This window comes from Rhinopithecus roxellana, chromosome 8 (genome assembly GCF_007565055.1).
Source record: "Rhinopithecus roxellana isolate Shanxi Qingling chromosome 8, ASM756505v1, whole genome shotgun sequence".
NCBI classification, from domain to species: domain Eukaryota; kingdom Metazoa; phylum Chordata; class Mammalia; order Primates; family Cercopithecidae; genus Rhinopithecus; species Rhinopithecus roxellana.
Genome location: NC_044556.1, coordinates 69,340,623 through 69,365,464, shown reverse-complemented (window position 1 = coordinate 69,365,464; position 24,842 = coordinate 69,340,623).

Genomic DNA, 24,842 nt, shown 5'->3' with positions numbered 1-24,842 from the left:
ACATGGTCCTTTTGTCATCTTACCTACCAGGAGTCTGAGCTGGAGTCCCAAGTGAGCTTCTTTCCTCTTAATACAGTAGAAGCCACCACAGCCCGGTGGTAGTTACCCAGAATTCTAGGCCCACAGGGAATGTGTGTGTGTGAGTTTGTGGGCAAACTGGCTGCTGTGTTTGGGGGCAATTAGATATTTACCTCTGGGAGCTTCCCATAACTTTCATGCTTAAAAACGTTCTGACTGCTTGAGATGTTCAGATTATTGATGACCTGCAAATGAGGTTCCAGGTGCTTTGCATAAATCTATCAGCTCTCATGAACTTGGTCACGTTTTGGCTTTCTTCTTTGTTAGAAGAGATTAGGTATGAAGAATAATAAGGCTGGGACCTCATTACAGGAGGGAAGCCTCAGTCTCTGATTTGGGGTGGATCCACCTGAAGCAAGGGAGTCCAAGGGGGAAGAGAGCATGGTCCTATCAGGAGGAACTGGAACTCCCAGGAGTCTTTCCTATCCCGACATCTGACCATTAACAGGGAAGGTCAGCTCCCTCCCAGGTCAATAGCAGGAATAACTTCCTTCCTTTGAGAAGATCCTTGGCTCCCTGGTTTGGTGGGTCAATAAACCTCAGTTTGGTGAGATAACTGAGGAGGAAAGAAATGTCAACCCTGTGGCAAATTTGCAGCGTTAACTCCTGGGCCCAGCATCTCCTTCAACCCTGGATGTTTTAGGATTTTTGATTATGACTCTTCTAGGATATACTCTCTTGTTCTTTGTGTAAGAAATCTCTTATTAGGTAGTACAGAATCAGAGCCTAGCTGAGTCTTACATTGGCTTGAGGAAGACAGGAAAAAAGCCTATCAAATGATCCCACCTATGCTGAGGGAGCAGTGACTGTGGCTGTGGGTGGTGTGTGTGGTGGTGAAGAATGGCCTGGCAAGAAGAGGATTTCAAGGTAGATTGAGAAAATAATTTCACAGAAGGGGTAGTACTCTTAAGTGCCCTTCTGGGAAGAATAGGGTTAAGTTGCTGTAAGGATGAGGGAAAGGTGTTTCTGGAGCAGAAGGTCAGCTTGGGCAGAGGGTGCCGGTAGGAATGAGTTTGTTTTGAGGAGAGGCAGGAGGAAAATGACGGTACCCATCGAGTATGAGTTTGCTTTGTGCACTAGTACTCGTCCTGCCTCTGAAGAACTTGCATTTTACTGGGGGAGATAGACATTAAACAAGGCAGGAATATGTAAAATACTTATGGGCCATAATAATTCTATACATATTTTGAAGGAAATAGAGAGGGTTCTGTGATAGAGAGTGCTAGGGTTGTAGTTTACAGTATGTTCTTATATTGACTATTTCATCTATACCACAAGTCTTTGATGGAGCCAGGACAGATATTATTATCCCCATTTTTTTTATAAACTTTTTTTTTCTTTTTTTCTTTTATATATATATATATATTTTTATTATACTTTAAGTTCTAGGGTACATGTGCATAACGTGCAGGTTTATTACATATGTATACTTGTGCCATGTTAATGAAGTGACTTTGAAAGTTGAGGTGACTGACTAAAGGACACAGTCCATGGCTTTTTTGCAATATTGGGTAACTGAAGATGCTCAATGAATGCCTGACTACTTATCAGGCTTCCTATTCTAGCATGCAGTCTGCATGAAGGCAGGCCTGTTTCTTTTTGCTCCCTCATTGGTAAAACTGCCAGCTTTAGAACTCTCATCTCAACCCTTGATATCCATCCAGCTTCCTGGAGATGGGCTACCCACCAGAAGTCAGCGACCAGAGAAAACCTCCACTTTACAAATGCACATTGACACTGTAAGCAGTGGAATAAATTGGCCTGGTTTCATTGCAGAAAAATAAGCATATTCTGAAATGATAGAAGCTCCCCGTCAATTAGGGAAATTAACATCCCTCTCTGTGGTTGGTGCTGTTGCTGCACTTCATTTGCCTGACCCAAAGCACAGCAGTTTCTTTTCCATGAGCCGTTCCAGTTGGAAGGTAAATAGGATTTTTGGGGTCTTCTTTCTGTGGGTCCTGCTCCAGACTGGGCTCTCAATTCTGCCTGTGGTGTCCTCACAGAGTGAGATGGGAGGCAGATGCACACTGGGGAAAGTTGTGGTTGTGCTATTTGGAGCAAGTAATAATAGACATAGTAAAGCACAAATTAAGAGTTGTTCTTGCACAACATGCTCAGCTGTCTCTAGTGAGGAACAGCAGGAGAGTAGATCTACTGGACTGGATCCATTGGATCAATAAGTCCCATTGGTTAAAATGATCAGGGCAAAATGATTAAGAGATCCGAGTTTCAGTTTACTCAGTAAGAAAATACAGGCATATCTCAGAAATATTGCAGGTTCAGTTCTGGGCCACTGCAATAAAGCAAGTATCATAATAAAGCAGGTCACACACATTTTTTTGGTTCCCTAGTATGTATAAAAGTTATATTTGCACTATGTAAGTCTGTTAAGTGTACAATAATATTTTGTCTAAAAAAAGATGTACGTACCTGGATTAAAAAATACTTTAATGCTAAAAAATGCTTTCCATCATCTGAGTCTTCAGTGAGTCATAATGTTTTTGCTGCTGGGGGGTCTTGCCTCCGTGTTGATGGCTGCTGACGGATCAGGGTGGTGGTTGCTGAAGATTTGGGTGGCTGTGGCAATTTCTTCCTTTTTTTTTTTGTGAGATGGGTCTTGCTTTGTCATCCCGGCTAGAGTGCAGTGGTGCAATCTTAGCACCTGTAACTTCAAATTCCTGGGCTCAAGTAATGCTCTTGCTTCAGCCTTCTGCCTCAGCCTCCCAAATAGCAAGGACTACAGTCATGTACTACCATTCTTGGATAACTTTTAAAAAGTTTTTTAAAAACAGTGTCTCACCATGTTGTCCAGACTACATGAGCAATATTGATTGATTGATTGATTGAGTCAGGGTCTCCCTCTGTCACCCAAGCTGGAGTGTGGTGGTGTGCTCTTGGCTCACTGCAACCTCCACCTCCTGGGCTCGGGTGATCTTCCCATCTCAGCCTCCCGAGTAGCTGGGACCACAGGTACATACCATCATGTCTGGCTGATTTTTTTTTTTAAATTTTTGATGGAGATGGGGTTTTGCCATGTTGCCAATGTGGGTCTTGAACTCCTGAGCTCAAGCCATCTGCCTGCCCCAGCTTCCCAAAGTGTTGGGATTACAGGCACGAGCCACTATGCCTGGTCACAATTTTTAAAAATAAGAAAACAATGAAGTTTTCCACATCAGTGGACTCTTCCTTTCACAAAAAAATTTATTTCTAGCATGCAGTACTGTTAGATAGCATTTTACCCACAGTGAAACTTCTGTCAAAATTGGAGTCAATCCTCTCAAGCCCTGTCACTGCTTTATCAACTTATTTTATGGAATATTCTATATCCTTTTTTGTCATTTCAACAACATTCCTAGTATCTTAACCAGGAGTAGATTCCATCTCAAGAAATCACTTTCTTTGCTCATCCATTGGAAGCAACTCCTCATCCATTTAAGTTTTATCATGAGATTTTGCAGCAATTCAGTTACAGCTCCAGGCTCCACCTGTAATTCTAGTTCTCTTGCTAGTTCCACCACATCCACAGGTCCTTCCTTCACAGAAGTTTTGAACCCTCAAAGTCATTCATGGGGTTTGGAATCAACTTCATTCAGACTCCTGTTAATGTTGCTATTCTAACCTCCTTTCATGAATCGTGAATGTTCCTAATGACATCTAAAATGGTGAATCATTTCCAGAAGGATTTCTATTTACTTTGCCCAGATCTAATAGAGGAATCACTGTCTATGGGAGCTCTAGCTCTATGAAATGTATTTCTTAAATAATAAGCCTTGAAAGTTGACTTTACTCCTTGGTCTATCAGCTACAGAATGGATGTTGTGTTAGCAGGCATGAAAACATAAATCTCCTATATATCTCCATCAGAGCTCCTGGGTGACCAGGTGCATTGTCAATGAGCAGTAATCATTTGAAAAGAATAACTTTTTTTCTGAGCAATAGGTCTCAACAGTGGGCTTAAAATATTCAGTAAACCATGCTATAAACAGATGTGCTGTCATACAGGCTTTGTTTTTCCATCCATAGAGCACAGGCAGAGTAGAGTTAACATAATTCTTAAGGACTCTAGGATTTGTGAACATTGGCTTGTACTTAAAGTTACCAGCTGCATTAGTTCCTAACAAGAGAGTCAGCCCGTTTTTTGAAGCCAAGCATTGACTTCTTTCCAGCTATGAAAGTCCTAGATGGCATCTTCTTTCAATAGAAGGCTATCTCATATGCATTGAAAATCTGTTGTTTAGAGTAGCCACCTTCATCAATGATCTTAGCTAGATTTTCTGGATAACTTGCTGTAGCTTCTCCATCAGCACTTGCTGCTTCACCTTGCACTTTCATGTCGTGGAAATGGTTTCTTTCCTTAAACCTCATGAACCAACCTCTGCTAGTTTCCAACTTTTCTCCTGCAGCTTCCTTATATCTCTCAGCCTTCACAGAATTGAAGAGAGTTATAGTCTTGCTCTGGACTAGGCTTTGGCTTAAGAGAATGTTGTGGTTGTTTGACCTGCTATCTGGACTACTCAACTTTTCTCCATTTCAGCAATAGGGCTGTTTTGCTTTCTTATCATTCATGTGTTCACTGGAGTAGCACTTTTAATTTCCCTCAAGAGATTTTTTTTTCCATTCATAACTTGGCTAACAGTTTGGTGCAAGAGACCTAGCTTTCAGCCTGTCTTTGACTTTGGACATACCTTCCTCACTAAACGTAATCATTCATCCCTAGTTTTTGATTTAAAGTGAGAGACAGGAAACTCTTCCTTTTACTTGAACTTTTAAAGGGCATTGTAGGGTTATTAGCTAGCTTAATTTCAATATTGTTGTGTCTCAGGAAACAGGGAGGCTGAAGAAGAGGAAGAGAGACAAGGAATGGCTGGTTAGTGGAGCAGTCAGAAGGTACACAACATTTAGCGATAAAGTTTGATGTCTTATACGGGTACAGTTCATGGAGCCCCAAAAACAATTACACTGGTAGCATCAAATATCCTTGATCACATATCACCATAACAGATATAATAATGAAAGTGTTTGACATATTGTGAGAATTGCCAAAATGAGACACAGAGACACAAAATGAGCATGTGCTATTGGAAAAATAGCACCAATACACTTGCCCAATGCAGGGTTGCCACAGACCTTCAATTTGTTAAAGCAAATGCAAACCAACAAACAGCAAAAACCCCACGGTGTCTACAAAGCATAAAAATGTGAAGTCCAATAAAAGAGGTATTCCTGTATCCGTAATGCTCACTGATTTAAAAAAAAAATCCACAATGCCTGAGACTATCCTTTGAGGAAACTTACATTTAATAACCACAAACCATTAAAAGCCCTGGGTGAATCTTGGAGAACACAGAGTCAAATAAGACAAAGGACACATGTTCAAGGAGTGCTGTGTCTAGTGGGAGAGACAGCTATGTGGAGACTAGGAATGGTATATGACCCATTGCACAAGCTGTGTATTAGCAACATGGGCCTGTGCTCCATGAACAGACAGCATGAAAGGGAGGGCCTGGGCAAAACTTTATTGGAAAGTTTACCTTTGAACATGTACTGCAGGCTAAGCAAAAGTTTGCCAGGTGGAGCAGGGGATCTCCAGTTTTGGGGTCAAAGCTTCATGGAGGAGTTCCTGAGCCTAGAGTAGGTTGTGTTCTTGAGATTGCTCCCTTAGCCCTCAAATTTGGGACTTTGTCTTCTTCCTTTCCACCTTGTTTGCCTCCCTCTGTGGATAGGGAGACACGATTTAATACATTTCCGTTGAGAATGTTGAAAGATCAGGAATAATTGATCCACTTATAAAAGTCTCCACGTGAGGACAGTGACTCTGTGGCACAGCATCTCCTTCGTAAGTCTATGGGAGGCATTGCTGATTAACTTGGTATGTTGTGTGCTGAGCCCTGACTCAGCCCCTAAATCTTTCTTACCACAGTGTTCCAGGAAGCTTCCACCAATGAGTCAGCACATGAGGGAAAAGTTATTTGCTATGTCCATTCCAGTCACTCTTCATTCATCTTGTTGGGCACATATGTTCTGCAGGGAGGAGAGTCCCCCTCCTGCTGGGGGAGAACAAGGACAGAGCCAGTGTCCCTATCTTCAGAAGGATGGGATAGGCCATTGCAGTGAGTGGTGTAACACAGGTGGCATCCCCAGAAGTAGAAATTCCTATCTCCAGCTTTGGTTGTGTCCTTTCTCTCTCAGTGGTATGCTGCTCTTTCTCTCTAAATTTTTGACTTTGAGTCCTCTTCATTCTCCCTGTGAGAGGCATCATGAGCTACAGAGATGATGAGAGGTAAAACAAAAAAACTAGGCATGCTGTATAACTTAAGAGTCCCTTATTGTCTCATTCTTAAGGGTTTCTTAATGTCTTCAGAGCAACAGGGCAAGCATTCAGGACACAGTTAAGAAAGTATGCTATTTCAACAATGTGTATAGATTCTGTAGTAATTTTTAACACCATATAATAGCGATTATTGTGAATGCTATTTGCTAGGTAATACACGATTATGTGCCAGCATGAGCAGGCAGTTAAATCCCACAGGTAATTCACTGGAAAGATATAGCTTGGGTCCCCCAAATTTCAGGTGAGGAGGGGGCCACGCAAACCAGCCCTTATGCTAGTGGGACAGGAGCTTTGCTAATGCTCTCTGTTAAGGAGAATGAGGAGCAGGGACAGCTGACCTGGGGCAATAGCTGGGTGATGAAGATTTGTATGACCTTCAGGAGAAAGGGACAGCAAATAAAAAGCCAAAGAGGAAAGTGAGAATGGCCCATTCAGGACTGCAAGACATCCACATGGGTATAGCCAGGGGAGCTGGGAAGTGGCTACGGATGAGCCTAGAGATGCTCATAAATGACACTGAGTCTTGTTGAAAAGTTGGGTTGGGCTTGGCTGTGAGGGCTGCGATGAGCTGCAGAAGCAGGTGAGCAAGGAAAGATATGATGACATCACTGAGGTAGCAGCAGCAAAGGATGGATTGGAGGCCAGTGGCATGGAGTCCTTTTAGTGACCCAGATGCTAAACAAAGGTAGAGGCAACAGGGGAGGAGGAGGAAGAATTTAAAACACGAGAAGACAGAAGACAGGTCAGGATCTGCTAACTGACTGTTTTGGGGCTATGTGGGAGGGAGAACTCACCCATGGCTTCCAGATTTCCAGCTTAGGTTGGGATTTGAACAAGGAGGAAGTATTCAGATTGAGGTGATGACTAATAATTGGAGTCGGGAGGATCCTTAGAAGATTGAAGTCCAGCTTCCTGATTTTAGCCATCATCCATGCCAAATTTAAAGCACCCAGGATAAACGAGGATGTATTCAATTCAAAAAGTGTAGCAGAAGAGATCATCCCTTTTCTCTTCCTTGGGAAACCAACCCAGCTCAGAACAATTCTCCCAATAAAGAATTCCTCTATCCTTGAGTCCACTTTATTCGGCTAGAATTTTTTTGAGATTATTATGTGTAAGTTACTTCAGGGTTCCAGTCTTTTTCCTGTTCCTGTTTTCTTTGCTTCTTGCAGACACAGAGTATAGACTTGGCTTAGGGATGGCTGTGACAGGAAACTCCAAGCACATATTTTACAAAAGATCTAACTTAGCTGCTAAACTTTCCAGCAGCACTAGAATGATTAATGAAGGGCTGAGTAACGCATTTCAGTGCATTATGTCTGGCAGACACTAGTTCATCATCTGCAACATATCCAACAAAACACATCAATGCACACACACTCAAAGAGAAGGACAAGTGTGGAAAGAAAAAGGAAGAAAAGATGATAAGTAGAGGAGGAGGGGAAGAAGAGAAGGAGAAGGAGAAAGAAATGGAAAGAAACGGAGTAAAAACATATCACATAAGGTTGGGTGGAAGGATGGAAGGACTGACCTGAGAAAGAGCAGAAGGGAAGCCTGCAGAAAGTGAAGGCGAGAGAAGCCTTCCACAGCAGGAGGTAGGGGGAAAGGGGAGTGGTACTTGTGACCCAGGATGGCAGAGTGAGGTCAAGGAGAGAGTAAGGACAACCTCCAGGAGACATTTGGCACATGATTACAGCACTAGCAGAAACGTCATTTCACAGATTATTAGGGGTGACTCTTTATACACTTTTTCTATAAAGGAATTTAAAGATACAATGGCTAAGCAAAAATAAAACCTTAGAATGTGTCTCTGTTGCCATTGCCAGCTCAGGGCTTGCTGTGGCTGTTTGCTCCAGGTCCAGGATCCAGTCATCCTTCCGTGACCCCTTTGTGTGTTCCCTCTTGGCACCTTGTCCTATCTCCCTCCCATGGAGCTGTATATTGGTTATCCTTGCGCACAACATTTTTCACAACATACTTTGTCCTGGGTTCTGAGGAGCCTTTGAGTTTAGGCTCTGCTCGCATGTCATGGCAGCCCTTTCCTCCTCTGGTGTCAGCCTCCTGACCTCCCACTTCTGCACTGTGGTTCTCAGAAAGCTTATGTGGCCCCCTTCACTATTCACCTTAGAGGATCTTCTCTGTTTAGAAGGTATTCTCCTTTGGCCTCCTCTCTCACTCCTTCTTGACCTAGTCTTTCTGTCTCCAAAGAGAACATTGGAAGAGCAGTGGAGCAAAGTCAGAAGAATGTGGCCAGTTCATCAGCATCACACTTGTATCTGAGTGTTTGAGGACTTTGTGGCAAAGCACCACAGACTGGGTGGCTTCAACAACAGAAATGTTTTCTCGCACAGTTCTGGAGGCTGGAAGTTCAAGATCAAGGTGTCTATAGGGTTGGCTCTTTCAGGGCTGTAAGAGAGAATCTGTTTCGGCTGGGCACAATGGCTCATGCCTGTAGTCCCAACACTTTGGGAGGCTGAGGTGGGCAGATCGCCTGAGGTCAGGAGTTCAAGACAAGCCTGGCCAACATGACGAAACCCCATCTCTATGAAAAATACAAAAAAAAAAAAAAAAATTAACTGAGTGTAATGGTGGGCCCCTGTAATCCCAGCTACTTGGGAGGCTGAGGCAGGAGAATTGCTTGAACCTGGGAGGTGGAGGTTGCAGTGAGCCGAGATCAGGCCACCAGCCTGGGAGTCTCAAAAAAAAAGAGAAAGAGAGAATCTATTTCAAGTCTCTCCTTGGCTTGCAGATGACATAGATGACAGTCTTCTCCCTGTGCCTCTTCACATCATCTTTCCTTTGTGAGTGTCTCTCTCTGTGTCCAAATTTCCCCTTTTTGTAAAGACACCAGTCACATTGGATTAAGGTTTACCTTCATGACCTCATTTTAGCTTGATTACCTCTGCAAAGACCGTATCTCCAAATAAGGTCACATTCTGAGGTACTGCGGGTTAAGACCTCAACACACCATTTTGGGGGACACAATTCAACTCATATGAGTATCTTAGATTGTGTGGGCTCCGTGAGGAAGAGATCTGCTTCTAAGTTCTCCCACATTCTGTTCTTTCTCTACAACCAACATAGCTTCCCCCACCCCCCAACTATTACCATGCTGTGCACACTCAGTCTCACTTCTCTTGTGTCTGTTCCTGGACAGCTCTCAGGCGGGGGCTTCTTCCATGGGATCCCTGTAGCCATGCGCTTGATCCCAGTGAACGCTTCTTTTATTCAGGAGCGTTGTAAATGTCTCCGCCATAATCAGAACACATGAACTAAAGAGCAATATATGAAATGTACTGTTTTTTGGGTAGCAATTTATTTATTCAACAAAAATTTGTTGAGCACTTCCTCTGCCAGGCACTGTGCTGGGAACTAAGTGTATGGTGATGAGGGAAGCAGACATTGCCTCTCCCTCATGGAATTTCCTTTCCATAGGCACAAAGCTGATCTCTCAGTGGAGTCTGTTCTCACCATGAGAAGAATATTCTACTGTCAGCAGGCACAGTGAGGATGGAGGCATCACTGATTCACTTGGCTAGATCCATGTGGGCATTCCATGTTCATGGACAAATGGATAAGTAACTGATTCAAAAGAGGAGGGAGAGTTTGAAAAAGGCTTCTCATTGCATAGAGACCCAATGTATCTGTAGACAGATGTGGCTGTACCCAACATATGTTATTACGTTTTATATGTATAACTAATGAGTCCTTGTGCACCATAAAAGTTTATCCTAACTTCTCTTAAGTATATAAATTTAGAATTTTATGTGTTAGGATTTATGTGCCCAGCTGAAGCTGCATTATTTTTCTAAAAATATTAATAGGCCTAATTTTTAGAATAGTTTTAGACTTATGGAAATATTGAACAGATAGTATAGAGAGTTCCCATGTCTTCCTCCTACCACCCCTGACACTATTTCCCCTGTTATTAACATTTTGCCTCAGTATGGTACATTTGTTCCAATTAATGAATCAATATTGATACATTATTATTAACTACAGTCCATCATTTATTTCAATTTCCACTGGATCAGTTATTTAGATCTTTGCCATGGCCTTGGCATGCACACGTGGGTCTAGCTAATGTTCTATTACTGTCCAGGATCCCATCTAGGATACTACATTACATTTATTTATCCTTAGGTTCCTCTCCACTGTGATAGGTTTGCAGACTTTCCTAGTTTTGAGAAACGGCGCTCAAGTCTATTGTAGTATGTTCCTCTATTAGAATTTTTTTTTATTGGACTGAGGTTATGGAGTTTGGGAGGAAGACTGCAGGGGTGAAGTACCATTTTCATCACATCATAGTAAGGGTACCTGCTATCAGCATGATTTATGACTGTTGATGCTGACCTCAACCATACTCTTTTAATAAATAAAATAGCACATCCAGATATATTTTTACATGTGAGTCTGACTTTAAAGCCTTACAGATTGATTTTCCTGTCTCTATATTTTTTCATTATATTTAACATGTCTAAATGCTTCTACCTAGAAATACCCGCCACAGGCAGTATCGATGCTGGTGAGAATGTGGAATAAAAGAAACTCTTATACCGTGCTAGGGAGAGTCTCAAATTCTGCCACTATTTTGGAAAACGATTTGACATTATCTAGCAAAACTGAAGATGTTCTGTCTCAATAACAAAAAGAACCACTCCTATAGCATGCACCTGATATAGTTTGGATATTTGTCCCTTCCAAATCTCACAGTAAAATTTGATCACTAGTGTTGGAGGTAGGGCCTGACGGGAGGTATTTGGGTCATAAGAGTAGATTCCTTATGAATGGTTGTCCTATTGGTTGTGAGAGAAATCATACTCTATTAATTCCCACAAGATCCAATTGTTGAAAGGAGCCTGGCACCTGCTCCTGCCTTTTTCTTCTGTCCTTCTTCTTGCCATGTGGTTCCTGCTCCCCTTTACTTTCCACCATGAGTGGAAACGGTCTAAGACTCTCACCAGAAGCAGATGCTGTTGCCATGCTTCTTGTACTGCTGGCATAACTGTGAGCCAAACAAATCTCATTTATTTACAGGTTACACAGCCTCAGGTATTCCTTTATAGCAACACAGAGTAAGACAGCACTCTAGAGAAATACTAGTATATATGCATCAGGACATGTGTACAAGGATTTTCATAGAAGTATTGTTGGTATAGTAAGTGCCAAAAAAGTAGAATTAGCCCTCATATCCACCAGAATTGTTAGGTTGATGCAAAAGTAACTGCAGTTTTTGCAAGTAAGTTTGCAATTAAATAGAATGCATAAAAATATTGTGGTGTATTTACATGATACAAAGTTACAGAGCAGTAAAAGTGATTAAACTACAGAAAGTGATTAAACTTTCAATGTGGTTGAATCTTACAGATATTATGTTGGGCAAATAAATTTTAGAAAGCAAGTTAGAAGACATCTCATTTATAGAAAGGTATATACATAAATTAATTTCTCATTTATAGAAAAGTAGAAAAAATAGGCAAACCCACACAATATATTTTGCAGTGATGCATATGTGTGTGGTGAAACTATGAAGAAAAGCAGGCTGGGGGCAGTGGCTCATGCCTGTAATCCCAGCACTTTGGGAGGCCAAGGTGAGCAGATCACGAGGTCAAGAGATCGAGACCATCCTGGCCAACATGGTGAAACCCCATCTCTACTAAAAATACAAAAATTAACTGGGCATGGTGATGCACGTCTGTAGTCCCAGGTACTCAGGAGGCCGAGGCAGGAGAATCGCTTCAACCTGGGAGGCGGAGGTTGCAGTGAGCCTAGATCGTGCCACTGCATTCCAGCCTGGTGACAGAGCAAGACTCCATCTCAAAAAAAGAAAAAAGAAAAGCAAATAAATGGTTAATGTAAATCATGGATAGTGGAGTAAGAAGTAGGATTGGGATGAGGAGGGACACACAGGTATTAGTAATATTGTATGACTTAATCTAGATGGTGGGCTCATGGGAAATCATTTTATTATAATTCTTGAAACTGTACATATATGCTTTATATACTTTATTGCATTCAATATATATTTCATAACTTTTAAAAATACAAAGCCACATGAGAGTTGTAAGTTAAAGTCAACTAGAAATAAAATGCTGTTAGAGCAAATCAATGTAATCCTGTTTATGAGAGGGAAACTCTCATGGACTGTGACATCCCCTTAGCCTGTATCTGTCTTGCTTGCTCCAGCTCCTACCACAAAGGGAGGCTGAATACATGCTTCTGGTGGCTCCATTTCCCACAATGGGAGTCCCCCAGAGTCGTTGGGCTCAGGAGATAGAATGTGCCTCCTTAGAATTTATGATCATCCCTCTTAATTTTTATGCGTGTGGTGCAGTGAATCCAAAACTGACTGGGGCATGACTTCTGGGGTGCAGAAGGCAGGGACCCCTCAATCAATGGATCACCAAGGCCGAGAAAATCTTAGGTGGTGAAGGAAGGCCCTTGGTGGAGAGAGAAATAATTCCATATAGACTAACCAAGGAAGGCTCTTGGAGGAGCTAGGGTTTTAGCTGGATTGTAAATTATTGGTTGTTTTAGATGAACAGATGATTGAAGAGTCAAAATCCTTTTGATATGATTTACTTCTTTGTTTTCTCTTTTGGGTCATGTCCCTTGCTAAGGTCAATCATTATCAGAAGGAGTATAAAGAAGTGTTAATGAAAAATGTTCTCTTCTACCTTTTAATTCATCAAAGTAGGGCAAGAAGGAGGCAGGAGTTTTTCTTTTCTTTTCTTCTTTTTTTTTTATTTTTAAATTTTTTTGGTAGGCAGGTCATGTTAAGGAAGGAACAATGCCTCTAACAATATCTCCTGTCCATCTTTTTTGTTGGTTTCAGCAGTTTCAATAGAAGTGTGACCCTGGGGCAGTCACTCTCCAAATCTCAGTTTTCTCACCTATAAGAAAGAGGATAACAATACTATTTCTGGGGCTCATGATCAGCACCACCCAACTCCAGTGGCTGTTTTTATTGTTATCCGAGAAAATACTAAAATAGGTCCCAAACTATTGCCAGTTTCACAGAAGCAACCACCACACCCAGGTTTGCTTCTACTTAAGCTTCTGGGGTATTCAGGTCAGAAGAGAGACGGCAGTGGCGAGAGGGGCATCAGGAGATAAGGGGCCGAGGGGTGCACAGCAGGCACATGAGAGCCTGAATGTCATGGTTCCTTTTCCATTGAAATAGTCATAATTGTGTGCTGAAGTCATTTAAATAAACAGCTCTCATTTACTGAAGTTCTATTTTAGGACCTATGGCACCAATGCCCTAGTGTTGTCCAATTTACGGTCTTGGCAAGAAGCAATGGGAGGCACAGGCATAGATATTATGAAGTGAGATACATGAGTAACATTGTGGTTTCAGATCCAGGGAGAAGAAACACTGCATCTATTTTTGTTTCTCATGAAATTGACTCAGAAGAGATCCTCTTTCCTCAGGCAGGTAAGCACATTATTCTCCTAACAGGCTTTCTTTTCCCTGTTGGTAGGCAGTAGGTCATTCACTTTGGAGAGGTCCTCGTTTTTTAAAGAAAAGTACTAAAGGACATTAATTGAGATCATTTCAATATGTTAATACATCGATTCGCTTCCCCAGTGCATCCCAAGACTGCAAACTGAAGCTTGCCTCACCACTCTGTATGCACTGGATCTCCACACCCGAGGCTTATCATAAGCAATTATCTTACCCAAATAAAAAATGAAAATGGAAAAGTTAAATAAATAACAGGACATCTTGATGGAATCGCAGTAATGCTCATCTTGGTTAACATTAGCCCTGACTTTTGGACAGCTCGATTTGTTAATACGCTTGTCCTTTGTTTAGGCATCTATCTCTGTAAATCTCATGACTTTCCAAAATGATGGATGGTAACCATCTCTGCTCCCCCCCTAAAAATACATTCTCCAGGAAACCGGAAAAAGCGAAATGGGCACTGTAACCCTGACCTGAGTGTTGCTTAGATTGGAGAAAAACCTCAAAACTGAATTCACCTAAAAATTATTATGGTTTTCTCCACAATGGGTTCAGCATCCTGCTGTTCCCAGGTTTCCTGCTAGGTTAGAGAGCTCTGCCTAGGTGCACCAGTCAGGCCTCAATGAACTTGAACTGAAAATGTAACTTGGGGTAGCAGTCAGGCTGGGTCAGGTTGGGCTCTGGTAGCAAACCACCCTAAACCTCAGGGGCTGAACTCTGCAGAATTTTTTATTTCTTGTTCATGCAAAGCCATAGGTGCTGCTGAATAGCCACAACAATTGCCCTCCAGGTCTCCAGTCCGACATCCAGACTGCGTTGACCTTTTAGCATCTCCATCCCAGTATGCACTTGTACGGTGGCCACAGGAGGGACAGAGAAGCCTGGAGATTCAGGTACTGCTGATTTAAGGCTCTGGCAAGGACATAGGCTGTTTCCATTTACATGTCATTGCCCAGAACTGGTCACATGTTCAGCCCAGCCAAAAGAGGGAAGGAAAGTGCACCCGGAAGTAAAGGAGCCCTTCACATTGGTACCTGGGTAAAGTCTAAGTGCTCGGGAACTTTTGACCACTGGTGAGTCATTTCTCTCTACTCTCCATGAGTGTTGGTATCTTGACCCAGGTGTCAGCCATCTGGGACTTCCTGTGTTCTACACTTCTTAAGCACAGTACATGTATGTATATGTATGTATTTGTTAGAATAGTTTTAGGTTCACAGCAAAACTAAGCAGAAAGTACAGGGAGTTCCCATATACATTGCCCAGACACAGGCACTACCTTCCCCAATATCAATACCCAGCACCTAAGTGGTACGTTTCTTACAGTTGGTGAACCTACATTGACACATCATGGTCACCCAAATCCATAGTTTACACTGGGGTTCTTTCTTGGTGTTGCACAGTCTATGGATTTGGACAAATGTACAACAGGTATTCACCATTGTAGCATCATACAGAGTATTTTCATCACTCAAAAATTCCTCTGTGCTCTGCCTATTCATCCCTTTCTCCCACCAACTCCTGGCACCCACTAAGCTTTTTATTGTCTCTGTAGTTTTTACTTGTCCAGAATGTCACATAGTTTGGAATTATACAGCATGTAGCCTTTTCAGATTGGCTTCTTTCACTTAGTAATATACATTTAAGATTCCTCCATCTCTGCGACTTGACAGCACATTTCTTTTTAGCATGGAATAATATCTCACTATCTGGATGTACCACACTTTATTTATCCATTCACCTACTGAAGGACATCACATTCATTTCCAAGTTTTGGCAATCATGTATAAACCACCATAAACATCTGTGTGCAGGTTTCTGTGTGGACACAAGTTTTCAACTCCTTTGGGTAAATACCAAGTGATGTAATTGCTGGATCATGTGGTAAGAGTATGTTTAGTTTTATAAACAAACAAACAAACAGGCAGACAACAAACCACTGACAGACTGTCTCCAAAGGGTTTGTGTCATTTTGCATTTTCACCAGCAATGAAATAGAGTTCCTGTTGCTTCGCATCCTTGTCAGCATTTGGTCTTGTCAGTGTTTTGGATTTTGGCCATTGTAATAGGTGTATAGTAGTATCTCATTGTTTTAATTACATTTCCCTAGTAACATATGATTTTGAGCATCTTCCATATCTTATTTTCCATCTATATATCTTCTTTGGTGAGATATCTGTTCATTTTTTAAAACAGTTATTTTCTTAATATTGAATTTGAAGAGTTCTTTGTATATTTGGGTAACCATTCTTTATTAGATATGTTTTTGCAAATATTTTCTCCCAGCTGTGGCTTGTTTTTAATATATATTTTTAAACTGACATAAAGCCTCAATCTCCATGTGGCACTCAATATTACCATCAACGCCTCTGAAGATTTTTGGAAGTGGAGGTGCTTATATTTTTCTTAGTCACTTCTAGGTAGAATTTCCTGTGTCCAGTGAATCTTTGATCACTACTCTGAGGAAAGCAGGTGCAAACATGAAATGTAGCCTGCTTTTTCTTGTAATTCCTTTCATCTCCCACCCCTCTTACTCTCTCTTCTACCTTCAAGCACTACTGATCCACTGAGGTTTGGGGCATGGGAGAGAGGTTGCAGTATGGTACCCCATGATGGTTTAAAGTGTAATAGCAGATATTACCATTTTTTTTTTCCTTTTCTTTCCAACTTTTATTTTAGGTTCAGGGGGTACATGTGCATGTTTGTTACATGGGTAAATTGTGTGTTGCAGAGCTTCAGTGTACAGATAATTTTGTCACCCAGGTAATCAGCATAATGCCTGATAGGTAGTTTTTCAATCCTCGTTCTCTTCTCATCCTCTCCCCTTACATAGGCCCCAATGTCTATTGTTCCCTTTTTTGTGTCCATGTGCACTCAATGTTTAGCTCCCACTTACAAGTAAGAGCTTACGATATTTGGTTTTCTGTTCCTGTGTTAATCTGCTTAGGATCATAGCCTCCAGCTCCATCTATGTTGCTGCAAAGGATGTGATTTCATTCTTTATGGCTGCATAGTATCCCATGGTATATATTTACCATATTTTCTTTTTCCAGGCCACCACTGATAGACATCTAGGTTGATTCTATGTCTTTGCTATTGCAAATAGTGCTGCAATAAACATATGCATGCACGTGTCTTTATGGTAGAATGATTTATGTTTTCTTTGGGACTATACCTAGTAATGGTATTGCTGGATCAAATGGCACCTCTATTTTAAGTTCTTTGAGAAATTTCCAGACTGCTTTCCATAGTACTCAATGTACTTTCCATAGTGGCTAGGCTAATGTAGAGCCCCACCAGCAGTGTATCAGCATTTTCTTTTCTCCACAACCTCGTCAGCATCTGTCATTTTTTGACTTTTTAATAATCATCATTCAGACTGGTGTGAGATGCTGTCTCATTGTGGTTTTGATTTGCATTTCCCTAATGATTAGTGATATTGAGCATTTTCTATATGCTTGTTTGCTGTGTGTATAACTTATTTTGGAAAGTGTCTGTCCAGATTCTTTGCACATTTTTTTGTGGGGTTGTTTGTATTTTGCTTGTTGATTTAAATTCCTTATAGATTCTGGATATTAGACCTTTATAGGATGCATAGTTTGCAAATATTTTTTCCTATTCAGTAGGTTGTCTGATTACTTGTTGATAATTTCTTTTGCTTTGCAAAAGCTCTTTAATTAGGCCCCACCTGTTAATGTTTGTTTTTGGTTGCAATTGTTTTTGAAGTCTTCATCATAAAGTCTTTGCCAGGGCTGATGTCCAGAATAGTATTTCTTAGGTTTTCTTCTATGGTTTTTACAGTTTTAGGTTTTACATTTAAGTCTTTAATCTATCTTGAGTTGATTTTTGTATATGGTGAAAGGTAGGGATCCAGTTTCAATCTTCTGCATATGGCTAGCCAGCTTTCCCAGCACCATTTATTGAATTGGGAGTCCATTACCCATGCTTGTTATTGTCTTGTCGAAGATCAAATGCTTATCAGTGGGTGGCTTTATTTCTGGTTTCTCTAACATGTTCCGTTGGTCTATATGTCTGCTTTTGTACCAATACCATGCTATTTTAGTTACTGTAGCCTTGTAGTATACCTTGAAGTCAGGTAGTGATGCCTCCAGCTTTGTTCTTTCTGCTTAGGATTGCACTGGCTATTTAGGTGCTTTTCTTTGGTTCCAAATTAATTTTAGAATTTTTTTCTAATTCTGAATATCATGATTGAAATTGTTCAGCCATACCCAGAACCTGGAATTCTCAGCAGCCACCCTGTTTTTCTATCTCCGTGTTGCATGTTGCACTTTTTGTACCTGGTTCCTCTCTCCTTTACATCTTCTGAATGGTCTCCAGTCTCTGAATTACTTGTTTAACCACCGTTCTGATTATAAGTACAGAAAAAATTTCTCTTATATCCTGATGCAGAGATATTCATTCAGTGCTTCCTTTGCTCTGGTCTCTCCTTTTAGAACATACTCTAGGGTCTGTCTTTTATACTCAAATGGTCCATTATGCATTTCATTATAACATAATAAGTATTAATAAATTTTTTCCCACTCAGAATTTCTACTGCTGACTTGGACATACCCCTCCCTCACCTTTATAGAAGAATCCTGGCAAATATGATATAAGGATAGAATTTTTTAAAGTGCAAAGTATAGAAAACAACATTCATGAATGAGCCTATGTGACTAGCTTTGGGAGTGGGAAGTGGTATTTCATTCATGATAGCCATTCATAAGCACACCTATTCATAGAAGAAAGCTCTTATCATAAAATCAGGTGTTCAACTTGTTTTAAGGACAGTTTACCCAGAAAGTCTTGCTAAGATCATCCAAAAGTCTACTACAAAGAACAAATGTTTGAAAATGTTGCAACTTGAAAGTGCCATTGAAGAGTCAGAACAAACTAGGACCCCATTCCCCCATGCCCACTCCCTCCCTGGTAGCAAGGCCCTTGGCAGTTGACAGTGTTAGCAAGGGAAGCACATGGTAGAGCTTTTAGGTAGTGCTGCTGAAGATATCTATCTGTTAATAATGTATTTCTGCCATTTTATGCGCTTTGCAGCTCTGGGAAGTTCTGGGGATTGTTTGAATATTTCATTATTGCTATTTTGTTTTTGTTTTTTTTTTTTTTTTTTTAAGACAGGGTCCTGCTCTGTCACTCAGGCTGAAGTGCAGTGGTAGATCTTTGCTCACTGCAGCCTCAACCTCCTGGGCTTTGAGTGATCCTCCCATCTCTGCCTTCTGAGTAGTGCTATTTCTTATTAATGTTTATATCAGTTGGTTGATTACTAGTCGTGAATAGTAATATTTCTTTTTCTTTCTCTTTCAACAGGCTGTAGTGCTGTGCTGGGTACTGTGAAGTGTGTTTACTCTTAAGTGTGTTTAGGAATCCAAGGAGATACTATTTTGGACTTTCTATAAACGAATTTCACTTAATTCTCTCCAAGTAAAATCAACAGTTTCTTTCTATTCTACCACAGTTTGTTTCTCTTGAACTCTTTTTTCTACTTCTAACCCTTTCCCTGGCTCCTTTTCCTTCATCTTTTTCTCTAAGAATGCTTGGGAAGGTTGGCTTGGAGTTTCTTCACCTCTGTGGCCAGAATGGGGTATGAGACTCCATGTCTTCAGTCCCCTTACAACTTAATCTCCTTCTTCAAAAATCAGAGTCACTGCCTAGAATTGCATGAAGTCTTCACTGTTGGTGACATAATTTAAGATGCTGTGAGAAGAGAACTAGAATATTTGACACCTTGTAGTTGAATAATCCAATAAATCATTGAGGATTTATTGGATGTTTTTACCACTAGGGTAAATATTTTGTCCTTAGTCAAGTTTGAGTTGGGATTTTAAGACAAGAATGTGCATATTTTCCCCATTCTGTTGCTGTACCCTGCAATATGTGGGGAGGAATTGGAAGGGGAGGCAGACTGGGTTGAAAAAAGGTGGAGAAGCATGTAAAGAATGGAGTTTATCTGTATTTATTGATTTTTACTTTTTTAAGCCTTTTAAGGAAGAGTGGAAAGAAATTAGCAATAGTAACAATAGTAAATTATTTAAGTGTCTAGTATGTAACAAGCACAGCATTAGTCTCTTTATACAAGCTATCGCATGCAATTTGAGAAGTTAAAGAACAAGGGCTGTTAAGATTTATACAGAGGGAGCAGGCTTACCTAGGCTGCCGCTGCAGAGAACAGAAGAGAATTGGTGGATGGAACTTATATTAAGAATATGAATAAATTTTTAAGCAGTTATCTTTGCCTGATAATTGCTGGGCTTCCCTGGAGGCAAGTGATCTTTTGGCTACAGATTTAGAGGTTTGTCCTAAGGACTGCTAACGAAACAAGCCAGGCATCAGACATTATCATCCTCTAAAAAACATTGTTTTAAAAGGTATTGCTTAAATTTCATTGTCCACCTTGAGCCATGGTAGAGAATGTACTGAGGGAAAGCCCCAAGCACACACAAAGGCCTTTGCCCTCTGGAAACTCTCAGGTCAGGAGGCTAACCCCGAGATAGAGGGCATAATTCATTACTTCTGTCATATTTCCATTGTAGATTTGTGGAGCCAGTCATGGAGCTCATTTAATCCAGGTGGAGTGGGGGGTTATTCCCTCTCTCAGAATTGGGACAGTCTTCCTAGGACTGAACAGTAGGAGAAAGGAGCATTCTCTAGGAATTGATGGGCAGGTAGAGACCTGTGGATCTATTGTGTGAGGAGGCCCAGGGATGGAAGTAAGAGAATGAGATCAGCACTGTCTTAGACCCAGACTAGACGGCTCCTCACCTTAGCCCTCTACTTTTAGGGGCCTGCTTCAGCCATCTTCTGACTGCTTCTCTATGCAAGGTGAGGCAACCACAGGATGAAGGACGAGTGCCCACTTTGAGCTCATACCTCTCCACTCCCACTTTCTAGTGTATGCTCTGAGTTCAACAACCCAGAATTCTTGAGTTTCCAGGTCTGGCATCACCTTTTTCCTAAGTCAGGCCTCCAGAAGTCGGAAGACACATAAAGTCTGCATGCTGGCTACAGGGCAGCTGTTTGTAGAGGGCATATTTGGAGCTTGGGTGTGTGGGCTGCAGCATCTGCAAGTGTGGGAGGCTTGTGCTGTGCAGGACATAGCCATGCTGGAGAGGGAAGAGGAGGCAGGATAGAACCCTGGGATTAACGCCATACCTCCATGTCCAGTGCAGAGCTCTAAGGAGTGTGAGAATTCGAAATGTGAAACTGGCCCTCTAGGTTGATTTGAAGGTATTTATGAGGCATGAGGATACAAAATATTTTATTTAATATGTGAGTATTTTAATATGTTAGCTTGATATATGCTAGACTTGGAGTGTGTGGCCTCCATTTGTACTGTGGCTCTAGGCATGCCAGTGTTGTCTCTCCTCCTTAAGGTTATTGTTGAGGATTTTCTTTTAGATGTCATTGTTCATGGGGCAGAGGACAAAGGTAGTGGAGATCTGGCTGCCTCTTTCCACTGCATCCATCAGACTCACTCTAATCAAAATGTAATAAAAATCCTAACAAATAAGGCTGAGCACAAGGAATTGTTTCTCAATGGGTTTGGTTTGTTACGAGGTGCCCGTCATATTTTGTGATATGCTGCTCATGTTGCCTAACTCCCCTAACCCTCTCTGATAGAGAAGGAAAACTTTTTAGAAGGATGAGTTGCAAGAGAGATCTACCTATCTGCATCCTTCCATGTTACACACACACACACGCACATATGCACACACACACACATGTTGGTGAGCTTCCTTTTCTTCCCTTTCTTTAAACTTGGGAGGCTTTACAGAGGCTTTTCTTCCACCTGTTTGCATCAGCTACATAAGGGGCTTGCAGTGAAAGTTGCTATGGCACATCTTTGCAGATAACAGGAGTTGGCAGGTGTTTTTTAATTAAAGAAATTCAGGTTATGAAAAAGATCTCATGGGTAGAGATAATGGGAACTTGCCAACCACAAACCCCTGCTCACACTCACTCAGCCCTGGCTTGCGGCATCTGCCTCTGGATTCTACAAAATGCCATTGTCAGGAGAGGAAGGGAGTAAGGAGCAGATGTAGGTATCAGGATGCTGCCAGCACCTGATTGTCTACCATTTGGGGTATGGGGCCAAAATGCGAATGATCTCTACATCCGTAGCGAGCACAAAGTAACACTGTAGCCAAATGTTTTGACTTCCTTTTTTCACAAACTACCCATTGGAGCTTTTCAGGCCTTCGAGTCTTCTTCTTGACTCTTCTTCCCTGTCTTTCTGGCCAATGACAGCAATGGAAATCATGTACTTTTAAAATAAGTTTAGACTGAAGCTGCCTTCTGACATGTTCTAAGTTTGGCCTAAAAGTTTCTCCATACATAGTGGACTGCACCCTAACTGGATGTGTAAACAGACTGTAACCTATTCTTGTGCCAATCACTGAGTTTCAGCCAATCAAAAGTGGCCCACTTTTTAAACCGTGTTAAATAAGGCAAACGCGGAGCTGTAACCCATCTGGCTGTTTCTGCACCTCGCTTCTGTTTTCTGTACATTACTATCCTTGTTCTGTCCATAAATCTTTTTAAACAATGCAGTAGCTCCAGAGTCTCTCTAAACATATTGTAGTTCAAGAGGCTGCCTGATTCTTGAATCTTTCTTTGATCAATTAAACTCTGCTAAATGTAATTAGTCTAATTTTTTCTTTTAACAGTACAAAGAACAGAGAAGCACATATCTTCAAGTCCTGTACTTCTAGGAAACTCTCTCTGATTGATATAGCCAGCAAAACCATCAAATTGAAATCTTCACAGGGAAGTTGGATGCCCTCTAGCTTCATCCTTCACTTTGCCATTGAGGAAACAGAGCACACAGGAAGGAATTGACTTGCTCAAGGTCTCCCACTGAATTAGCGACCGAGCTTGGTCTAGAACCAGCTCTCCTGACTCCTGGCCACCACACCGCCCAGTGGGGACCCTTTGTTTTGAAGCTTGGATAACCCTTTGGAACAATGCAAATTAACATTTGATTGAATGTTGTCCTTTGTCAGTCCTCCTGTGTTAGTATCTTGTTATATGCCCAGCAAAAGTTTAAGTGTGACTGTGAGGGCCACAACATTTAAGTGTGTACAGAAGTCAGTTAGATAAAATAAATTGGCAAATGAGCCAGTTGAAAACAATGGAGAATGATAGGATCTGTAACATACTATGAGATACATGCCTCACCTGAAGGCGTTTAAATGATACATGCCTCACCTGAAGGCATTTAAATAACAACAAAATTTGGACACTGTGCTGGCCAAACAAAACATCTGTAGGACACAGTTGGCTTTGGCTTTTGTACTGCAACCTTTGCCCGAGGGCTTGGGACTTTAGTATTGTCTAGGCATATAGATCAGCACTGTTGGATGGAAAAATAATACAAGCCTATTCTATATGTAATTTAATTTTTTTATAGTGACCACATTAAAAAGTAAACACAATCAGGTAAAATTAATTTTAATAATATATTTTACTTAACCCATTATTCCAAAATACCATTTCAATATGGAATCAACATAAAAATTATAATGAGATGTTTTACATACTTAGGCTTTTTTTCATATTAAGTCTTTGAAATCCAATGTGTATGTTATAGCAGGTATTTTACTTCATCCTTCTAATAAGTTACTTATAGTATTTCACGGATGCTGACAGAAGAGATTATGAAACCCTTGGTTCAGAGATAAAGGACTTTGTTACTCATGACACAGCAAGCAATATGAACGTCAACATGTTTGCTTTAGTTCCCCTGGTCTCCTGTAACACAGAAAATTCTAAATGGCCCCAATGATTACCAGCCCCTGATACACACCTACCTTCTTCCAATTATTTAATCAAATGCTGTTGTAAAGGAATTTTTCAGATATAATTAAGATCTCAAGTCAGGTAACCTTAAAATAGGGAGATTAAGTAGATGAGCCTGACCTATTCACCTGGCCCCTTTAAACCTGGGTTTAGAGGTCAGAGACAGAGAAATCAGAAAGATTAAAAATGTGGCAGAGATTTGACAATATGAAATTCTCCATTTCTTACTGTCAAAGAAGACGTGGCGTCTTTGACATGGAGGGGACCATGTGGCAAGGAATGCAGGTGGCCTCTCTGAGCTGAGTGTGGACCTTGCTGACAGCCAGTAAGGAAAACGGGGACCTTGGATATACAATTATAAGGAATTAAATTCTGCCAACAACCTGTGTGATTGTGAAAGTAAATTTTTTCCCAGAGCCTACGTATGAGAACACCGCCTGGCAATATTTTAAGTCTTTGAGACCCTGAGTAGGGAACTCTGCCTGGCCTTGTGACTGACAGAACTATGACCTAATAAATGAGTGTCATTTTAAGCTGCCAATTTTGTGATAATTTGTTCCTCTGTGATAGAAAATGAATGTAACTTCCCCCACCAAATCTCAGGAGGATGATGTAAAGGACTCAGATGAATGTGGCACATGAGGTGGATTTGTGTTACAGTCAGGGGAACACTGAGCTTGTGTAACTCACCCTTTCGTACTAAGCAGTGGGCAAGCCTGCTTTTTGTGCTAGATGGAGATACTAGCTCATCCTTCCATGTTGCTGCCACATTGTACAGCATAGCTGCAGAAGGTACCAAATAAATATTTGTTAAGAGGTTGATTGGAAAATAGAGAGTTGGGCTCTATGGTCGCTCATTAATATGATTGATGCCTTTCCTTGAAATTTATAAACTGGCAATGAAAGAGAGGTTAGTTGATTAGGGGCCTACATATAGGATTACCTCAGAGCAGGGTCTGGTCACCAGTCTCAAATATACGTGTACTCTGGAGTATTATCTACTAAAGCAGTGTTTCTCAACATTTTTATCCCCATGACTCCCCCTTATAGAGCCTTTGAATAATTTTTTCCCGAATTGTGTCCCCTTCCCATGAAATTTTACACCACAGATATACTGTATATCTATTTATGTGCTGTGGTTCTTTGGAAAGCCATAAA